Genomic DNA, 7,553 nt, shown 5'->3' on the forward strand with positions numbered 1-7,553 from the left:
AGGTGCTTTGCTAGAATATTAATTAATTAAATTATTCACGACCATGTCGATAGTTAGTTCATCGTACCTAAATTCAATGTGGTAACTTGAAACATTTTCGAATCTTCAATCATAACAAAATAAATTCCATCAAAATAACTTACCATATTAAATTCTTCCTGATAAAATCCCTGAAGGAAAAAAACAAACACTTCGGTAACACGACCGTACTCGCTCAACAACAGCAAGCAATACGCTTAAACAAATATATTATCCACTAGATGCGTCGTGTGAGGTGTGAGGCTTTTTGGCGAATGGTGTCTTTTGGAGGCATCACATGGCAAAGAATATGTATTGTTCTTAATAATCTGTAATAGACTTTCTTTGTCACATGGTACGGATGGGACTCGGTAAGGAAAAACGCCATCTATCGACAACAATGAAAGTAACTTTTGAAATAAATTAAGGTTACCAGATTTATATACATCAATATATATATATATGTGTGTGTGTGTGTGTGTAAGTGTTTTGACGTTATGTTTATCCCCTTTACAAGGATGCAATTAATAATATTATTGAGGAATCGCCTTGTTTTGACTCCAATTTACTTTTAACATTAGATGCTTTAAGTTTATATACATCAATATATATATATGTGTGTAGATTCATCTACGGCATTGTCATTTTTAAACAAAATAATAAATTCGTAATCTTTCTAAATTATTTTAATGAACTAACTAAATGTATCATTGAACTGCACTTCTGAACTGAGCACATCTTATTTTTTTATCATTCCAATGCTTTTCCTTTTCCTTCAGGTACAGATATTTCTCACATATATCAATTTCCAATAGTTTCTTATTTGGTACCATTTTATTAATTTTAGAAAAAAATGTGACTCAACTTGACTGCAAGAAGGTATTTCATTTAATATGATCCACCTGTACGTTTCCATCTCCTGAAATACATTTTTTGTCCATTTCTCAAAATGAGAGCAGTGTGATAAAATGAAACAATAGCTTTTCGAAATTCAATAACTTCGTATTGTGACATGTCTCCAGCATCTTCAAATATGTTAAGAGATTGTTTTTAATATTTAATGGAATAAAGTTATCTTCTATCCAGTGGCGTAGCTAGGGTGGGGCAAGGGGGGACATCTGTCCCCGGGCGCGTCATCCAAGGGGCGCGGCATCCAACTGATGTTGTCCCCGGGCGCTGCATACTCTAGCTATGCCCCTGCTTCTATCTTGCTCAATATTGGAGCTTTCAGAGCAACCATTGAAGCAATACATAAAATACAGATGCAGTTTGATTTTCAGTTGTAATAATTTTAGAAAATATTGAAGTCTGAGTGTTAATAAAATGTAGCCAAGCCACTGGATTTTCAAAGAATTTTAAAATAGGCATGAGACACTTTTGAGATTGAAAATAAACCCTCAGTGATAAAATATCTTTTAATGGCGGGAATTTATGCTAAATTCTTGCTGAAAATATCGGATGCTTGATTTGATATTGTCAGCAAAAATTTAGCATTAATTCCCATAGTAGACCCAGGTAGAGATTTAAATTCTAAAATTTTTACTCAAACTGGATAACTCCAATCTATAAATCTAACAAGTATTGAAAAACGTTTTATTTCCTTCTGATTGGAAGCATCAGTTAAGAATGAAACAAATGTACATTTTTACAAATCATTTTGCAAAGCTCTTAAAGCGTAAGGCATGAAAACATTTAGTGTTATTGCTTCGGCCTTGGTTCTTGCATTTAGGCTCAAATGCCACTTAAAGAAGCTTAAACATACAGTCTGTTGACCTAAAGCTGTGGTTGTGGCAAATAGCGTGGTACGGAAAAGTACCTTATGCTGGAGCTTATCTTCTTTCTTATCACCCATTTTCTTCGAAGAAATTCCTTAATAACAAACTGGATACAGCAGCAGAGTCTGATATTTTATGTTTTTTACTATTTATATGACGTTTAATATCATTTCGTTCACGATGGCATTTTGAAGATTTTGATGAACATGTATTGCACTGCACATCGGAATCGCTTACATTTTTTTAATAAACGGGTATTCCTTCGTTAAATGTACACTTTCTAGTTTTTCAAAAACATTACTAAAAAATCAATGGTTAAAAAATAATAAACTGTAATAAAATCCCTAGCACTTGTGTAATGCACCGCTGATAAATGAAAAACATATGTTGCCAAAATAAAAATATTACGGGGCAATTTTTCGGCAGATTTTTTTTTTGGGGGGGGGGGTAATTTCTTTAAGCACTTATACAAAATAAAAATGACAATGAGTAAAGATTTTACGATCTAAACGAGGCAAAACAAAGATGATTTAAGAATTATATATCTACAATGAAATTTCAGCAAATGTCGAAAGAATTATTTTTGGATGCCGTGTCCTAGTGTGTAAGGGGATGATACATACTAACGTATGTTACGCACCGTTGAATACTTATCTAATGCACCGCTGATAACTATAAAATGTATGGATATATTATAAATTCAAATCACATCACAATGTAATTAAAATATCAACAAAAATTGCAGTGCTGTCTGTAAAGGGAAAACCTGAACTGCACCTGTAAGCAAAAATTCCGTGTATGTTTGGGGTGTGGGTGGCTGAATACAGGCATACGGATTAGACTACAATTTTATACTGGAAACACATTCGAAACCTGCACTGTAAGTGAATTATGCGAACTATTCTACTTACAGTGCGGATCGAGAAACCGGGCGCGGAGGTGGTGTAGAGACATTAGGTTAATATTCTAAGCCGGAGAGATGAAAAATTAGCAACTGCCTTTTCCGGGAATTGAACCAGGGACCTCTTGAATACCGGCTCAGAGTGCAGATCTACTACACCACGAAGGCAAGCTAGGAAAGCGTGAGAAATACCTTTTATACTTCCCTTTTTAAAGGGTGACTGGGGTTTTTAGGGGACCCAATCGCCAAATCCTGAGTATGGAGAATCCTCATCACACCCCCTTTTAGTTCGGGAGCCTATGTAGAGACATTACGATTTTTTTTTGGAGGCCGGAGAGATAAAAATTAGCAACTGCCTTCCCTGGGAATCGAACCACGGACCTCTGGAACACCGGCCAAGCGTGCAGAACCACTACACCAAGAAGGCACGCTAGGAAAGCGGGAGAAATACCTTATAATGGAATCATCACTTTTGTTAAAAGGAGCATCCAACATGAAATCAAACAAAACTTTTCTACGTCTTTTGAAAACAATACTATCGAAATCAAAATTGAACATAAAAACATCATTATCTCTAATATCTATACATCTCCTAATAATAATCCCATCATTTCTGAAATTGAACAACTACTGGATTTGAACTCACCTGCTTTAAGTGGGTGAGATTTCAACGCTAAGCATCAATACTGGAATCAAGGAGCTAGCAATAGAAAAGGACGAGAAATTTTTAGCCATGATTCAAAATAAAAATTATACTATTCATGCCACTGATAAGCCTACGCATTATGGCTATAATAGCTTTTCTATTATTGGCTTTTTTTCTGTCCAGCTACTTAGACTATACTTGCCAAATTTCTGTCAGTTCACAAAAATAATTTCAGGTACCAGTCCTGGAAATCCAAGCATCATCAATGAAGACGTTATTGAGTCTGAAATCAAGAAATTTACCACATATATTCAGCATGCAATCAATTTCTCTACAAATCAATTCATACCCATCCTTTTCTTCCTCTTCCTGCCAGCACAAGAATAAAAAATCAAATGCAATTTTGATTCAATGCAATTTTGCAATTCAATGCAATCAATCAAATGCAATTTTGATTCGGTTTGGGGAAGACGACGACGATGGCATGTTTCCATATATTAGGAAAGTAAGAGAACTTGATGATAGAGTTGATTATCTTAGTAAGCATTGATAGTTTTGATAGGAAGATGTCCCAGCGCTTTGGTAGAAATACCATGGACACCTGTAGCGTTTTAGGGTTTTAAGGAGCTAATATAATCGACAACCAGCTTAGACGTAGCGAGGAATGTAAAGTTCAAAGGACCTGGGATTTTTAAGAAGATATTAACAGTATCATTAACTTTAGAAATATGATTGTTGTCGTAAGGGGTAGTATTGGGAGTAAATGTTTCTTATAGTATGTCAGCAAAGGTGTTACATTTGTCTTCTTCTGAATAAATCATTACATTGGTGCCATGGAGTGGCAGAATTTGCTTTAAAGGGTTTTTTAAACTTCTTTGCAATGTCAAAAAGAGAATTATCTTCTGTTGCAAGAGAGTTGAGGAAGTTTCGCCAGCGTCTTGAAGTTACTAACGTTCTTTTTGATGTCACGTTGAAGAGCATTCAGTTGAGTTTTGAATCTTGGGTTTTTTTGTAATTTGCCAGTTTTTCCTAATACTGATCCTAATAATAATAATAATAATAATACAATCATATTTCTAAAGTTAATGATACTGTTAATATCTTCTTAAAAATCCCAGGTCCTTTGAACTTTACATTCCTCGCTACGTCTAAGCTGGTTGCCGATTATATTAGCTCCTTAAAACACTAAAACGCTACAGGTGTCCATGGTATTTCTACCAAAGCGCTGGGACATCTTCCTATCAAAATTATCAATGCTTACTAAGATAATCAACTCTATCATCAAGTTCTCTTACTTTCCTAATATATGGAAACATGCCATCGTCGTCGTCTTCCCCAAACCGAATCAAAATTCCACATTTCCACAGAATTACCGCCCAATTAGTTCTCAGTTACCTTTCTAAAATAGCTGAAAAATTATTCTATATCACAGGGGTGACCAACCTGCGGCTCTTTGAAGGATTATTTATGGCTCTCGATAAATGTACCCGAGTTCCCTTTTCATTTTTGTATTATTATATTTTTAAAAATTATTATCGTTCGGTATATGTTTCAAAATGTCTTTTAAATTACTGACAACAAATATGAAAGACTAAGTGCAACGTTGTAACAAATTTCATTTCCGTCCAAATTAACCCTTTCGCATCGAGAGAGGGCAAAATCTCTTTTCCCTAAACATCGAAAATGCCTGTAACTACGAATTTCTCCTGGAATGCTTTTCCTTCTCCTATGGCAAATTGAACACTTACAGCGCTAACAATAACTTAACCAGAATAAGACAGAACTTCCTTCTTGGATGCTTTTACCCTGTGTGAACTTTCCCCTTGGGACCGGATTGCAACTTCGGGCATCAAAAGCTAAACATTGACAGGTAAACATAGGAAAGAGAAGATGCATTAAAATTTTTAGTCGCTTCAAAAGAATGATTGACATGTCATTTAACAACACCTGAAAGCAATGAGCAATGTACGCAACGAGTGATGGTGTACCACCGGGGTGCCTGGGTCAAAGGACCCTACCCCCAATCTAAAATATGCTAGTTCGGGCAGAATGCAAACTAAAAATATGCCCAAGATTTCTAATACACATTTTTTTCTTTCTTTTTTTTTAAATTTGTATTTATTTATTATTTTTTTATTTTTATTAATTATTTTTTTAGATTTTTATAAGAATTCTTTATATATATATATATATATATATGGACTTAATAATGAAATTAGGATGATTAATAATGAACAATGAGAGCGTACATGCTCACATAGAGAAAATGTTGTCCAGGAAAGCCACTAGCAGGAACAGAAACAACAGTACATAGCAAAACATAATGCAAAAATATTGGTAAGTGCAAGACCCAGTGTGCAATATTAAAAGAAAACATGAATACATGCATAGAATAATTTACAAATAAAGTACAGGTAAGAAGTAACATTAATGCACAACACAAAACATGCCATACAGAAGTTAGTCAACAGCATCGCTAAGAATGGCCATATGCCTTTTGATGTTGCATTGATCATTGACATCATAATCATAAATTTTAATCACGGGGTTACCAATGGACTCCAGGTCTTCGTGAAATTTTTTGGCCAGGTCAATAGTAAAAAGTTCTAATATGTTAATAGTTCAGTATGTAGTCTGCGATTTCGAACATACCATGGGACACTGGCAATTTGTCTCAAAAACCCTTCTGTGCAGTTTGCAGGCTTTTCCTTAAGGATCTACTAGAAAAAGCCCACACAAGGCAAGCATAACACAATAATAGACGTAGAAGGGACTTGTAAATGAGTAACTTGTTATCTACAGAAAGAACGCTGTTTCGAGCAATTAAGGGGAATAGTGTATGTTTATGTACTCGAAACTTTCTGTTAATAGATGTAACAAAGAACATGTATTGTTGTAAAAGTACATAGACTTTCTTTGGATGTAATGTGTGAGGCCCATGAGAGAGTTTTACTGAGGATCACCCCAAGATAAAGGACTTGCCTGGACCAGGGAATTGACACTCCATAGAACTGCAGGTTTTTGGTGAATTTCTTCTTTTTTGTGAACAGGATAACCTGAGTTTCGGTCCGAGGTTCGAATCTCGCGAACGGGCTGCATGGGTGTTTTCGTGGTTTTTCCCATGTGTAAAACCATTATCACACTTGGCTACAGTCCCGGCTAGACGGGACTTTTCTGAGAAAGGAGATTCTGGAGGCACTGATTTAACCGGGAGGATTCCTAAAAAAAGAGCCGTGCCTGAAGCGAAGTCCCGCCTAGCTACGGAAGCGGTGTTGCGGCTACGAGGGATTTTTTCAAACCTCACCGAAAATGTCTCGGGTCCCGGATAGAGATAACCAATCAGACGAAAGTTCTGCTTCTGAAGGATCACGTGATTTCAATTCGAGCGATAATCGATTACTATTTGGCGTTCAAGTCTTTGTAGTAAGAGAGAATGGTAACCTAGCTACGTGTGTTACCTGGAATTGTGCGGGTTCTAAGAATTGTCGCTTTTGATGTCAAGTCCCGCGTAGCCGAAACATAATGTGATTGGGACTTAACGTGTATACGAGCCAGTTTCCCTTAGAAAGTCCTTCACGAAGGCATCCCTTCCCTTAGGCAGATAGCCCTCGAGGCTTTGTCGTAATTAAATAACCTAACCTAACCTCACTGTTTAATTCACCGAGAACATCTCTTTACAAAATATTTAAAATATCCTGATGTTATGAAATCAGTGTTGAACACAGTGTTACACATTATAAATTACATTCGCACCAATGCAAAAAATCATCGACATTTCAAGAATTTCCTTGAAGAATTAAAGGACGAATAACTTCCATATGACATTAATTTCTTTTGCATAACAATGCATAGATGGTTATCTAGCTACAACGTATTAAACCGATTTGTAGATTTGTTTCATCCGATAACTGCATTTCTAAAAGAAAAGGAAATAACCTATTCAGAATAAGACGATGACGCGTGGTTACAAGATTTAATGTTTTTGACTGATGTCATGGAACACTTGCAAACACTGAATTTACAATTGCAGGGGAAAGATAAAATAATATCTGACCTCTCACAGTGTATATTTAGTTTACAAACTAAATTGTTAATTTTTCAAAAGGACATTAAAAATAAAACGTTTTGTCATTTTCCTCGAATTAAAAAAATTTGTTCCAATATTAAACAAGAAAAACTCAACGAGTATTTAAAAAAGCTATAATATTGACGG

The sequence above is a fragment of the Stegodyphus dumicola genome, chromosome 7 (genome assembly GCF_044657685.1).
Source record: "Stegodyphus dumicola isolate Sdum_Otavi_A_Nest chromosome 7, ASM4465768v1".
In the NCBI taxonomy this organism is placed as follows: Eukaryota; Metazoa; Arthropoda; class Arachnida; order Araneae; family Eresidae; genus Stegodyphus; species Stegodyphus dumicola.